Genomic DNA, 2,777 nt, shown 5'->3' with positions numbered 1-2,777 from the left:
ATAGTTTGTTACTTGAGATTAAATTCAGCTAGTTCTCTCACTTTTGTGCCTGCCATGTCTCAGGCTACTGTTACCTAGACCTGAGTAAAACCAGGTGGTTTCACTTTTTCTTCTACCACTCTGCCTATTTTTTTTTAACTTGTATATATTTTATTGGGTCTAATCATCTAGATAACTCTTAGCCATGCATACATGTAATCAACATAAGTACTATACACTTTCATAAATTACGTTAACACAATCATAGTGTAATGAAATAAATGTCTTATAAAATTATATCTTATAAATCTATACTGTCTTGTCTGTATGCTATTAATTTTTCATCATTTTATTGGCTTGGGGTCAGAGCACTGGTCTTGTAAACCATGGGTTGTGATTTCAAATTTCACTGGGACCTTGATGATACTTTTGCCACTCTGCCCATTATTAATAAGGCCAATGTCTCTACACTTAGGACAGGGGTTGGCTCTGATTTGTTTTACTATCACTCTATAGGTTATAGCAGTTTTTTGAGGATGAAATGTAACTTTTTAAAGGTCTCCCACTATTATCACTATTGTAGGACTGTGTGGTAGTTTGAAGGAAAATGGCCCCCAAAGAGAGTGGTACTATTAGGTGATGTGGACTTGTTGGAGTAGAATGGTCTTTTTGGAGGAAGTGTGTCACCGTGGTGGTGCGCTTTTGATGTCTCACATATACTCAAGATACAACTCAGTGTCTCAGACCACTTATTTTTGCCTGCAAGATGTTAAGAACTCTCAGCTCCAACATCATGTCTGCCTGTACACCACCATATCCCACCAAGATGATAATGGACTGATGCTCTGAACTGTAAATGAGCCACCCCAATTAAATGTAAATGTTTTCCTTTATAAGAGTTGCTGTAGTCATGGTGTGTCTTCACAGCAATAGAAACCCTATGACTGGCACTGAATTTCTCTCACCCAGAGAGCATCAACAGTCTACAGTATTGGCTGCAATTTATCTTATAGGATCTCATTTTTAAAAGATCTACATTAATTTTTTAAGTGTGTGTGCTCATTAAGGCCAGAGCACTGAAAATCCCTGAAGCTGGAGTTTCGGAAGGTTGTAAGCCTCCCAAGTAGGCACTAAGAACTAAATGTGGCATGGGTCCTCTGCAAGAGTAGTAAGCCGTAACTGCTGAGCCATCTATCTCTCCAGCCCCCAGGATCTTAGTCTTAAACTGTCTTGGGGTTGTCCACTGTCTTTTCAACTTCAGTGCTCTCTTGAGGTTATCTACATGTTCACTGGCCACTTTCCCCCATATTTTTACGTGGAAACTTAATCACCAATATAAAGTTGGGCCATTGGGAAGTGATTCAATCAAGAGGGTGGAGTACTCATATATGGTACTGATGCTCCTATAAAGGAGGCTCAAGACCTCTTGATCTACATATGGTGCACTGAGGTCCCTTCTATGACCAAGGAAATGGGTCCTAACCAGACATGCAACCTGAGGGTGCCCTATTATCACACTTGCCCGCCTCCAGAATTGTAAATAGTTATTTCTAAACTATGCAGTCTATAATTTGTTATAGCAGCAAAATGTACTAAAGACAGAATACTACTCCGTGTCTTTAAAAATTACATTTTTTTTACCCAAATAGCTTAGCATTCCTTTGACAGAAACAGAGTGTCTATTAGTTTTTTATGTTTTTCATGCCAGATAAAGTTTTAAAACTTTATCCTTTTAACACTTATCTATTATACCTTCCATACACATTAACTTTATAAAACATCCTGACCCTGTTCCTAGATAAAAGCACTTTAGGCCTCCAATCTTCCAGATTCCAATTTACTTTCTACCATGCCAATTCTCTCTTAACCTTGGAAACTTAAAAAATGTATTTTGACTCACTTACAAGTTAACATTTTTGTTTTTTATTTTCTTCTCGAATAGTATTTACTAGGAAAGGTGAGGGTAATCACTAATCTCACTTCCATGGACTGGTCCAAACAGGCTTATCCGCAATAAACTCACGGACTCTGCAGCATGGTGTCCCTGTGGGATGACTAGAAACCAGGAGACCCATACACATCTGAGTTCACCTGAGTATCATTTATCTGGCCCTTGATACAATACTCAAGGCCATGCCATGAGGATACTAGCCTATTTCCCATCTCTGAATAGATGGGGGCTGCAGTAGTTGTCCTCAGCATTCAGTTCACTGGGTAATCAGGATGCCAATCTAAAAGGCTAGAGAGATGGCTCAGTAGTTAAGGGCTTGTATTGCTCTCCAAGATCCAAATTTGGTTCCCAGTATCCCTACTAGGTAGCTTACAAGTACTTAGAACTCCAGCTCTAGTGGGATCTGATGCCTCGCTTCCTCGGACACATGCATTAACAAGCACATAGCCCCGATACATACAAATAATTAAAAATAAACAGAACTTTCTTTAAACATGACCACAGCCAGGCATGTAACTCACTGGTAGAACACTTGAATAGTACTCATAAATCTAGTTTGATCCATAGCACCACAAAACTCACAATCTTTTCTGAAAGGTGGCCAACCTCAACATATTTACTTAACTGGTGTCAGTTTTAAAACTAGGTAGTACCTTATGTAGAGTTGGAATTCACATGGAGGGACAGGAGTGTGAGGGATGGGTCCCAAGCCACCAGCTTCTTTGGCCATAAGGTACATGGAAAGTGGTCTTTTCTTTAGCAAACGAAATCCAACCCCTTTCCTCAATGACTACTGGGGAGAGGAGTCTGGTCTTTTTGCCTACCACAAAACAGCCACTCTGGAGAA

Source organism: Cricetulus griseus, chromosome 7, assembly GCF_003668045.3.
Source record: "Cricetulus griseus strain 17A/GY chromosome 7, alternate assembly CriGri-PICRH-1.0, whole genome shotgun sequence".
Lineage (NCBI taxonomy): Eukaryota > Metazoa > Chordata > Mammalia > Rodentia > Cricetidae > Cricetulus > Cricetulus griseus.
The sequence above is the reverse complement of the archived record's forward strand: the minus strand, read 5'-3'. Positions refer to the sequence as shown.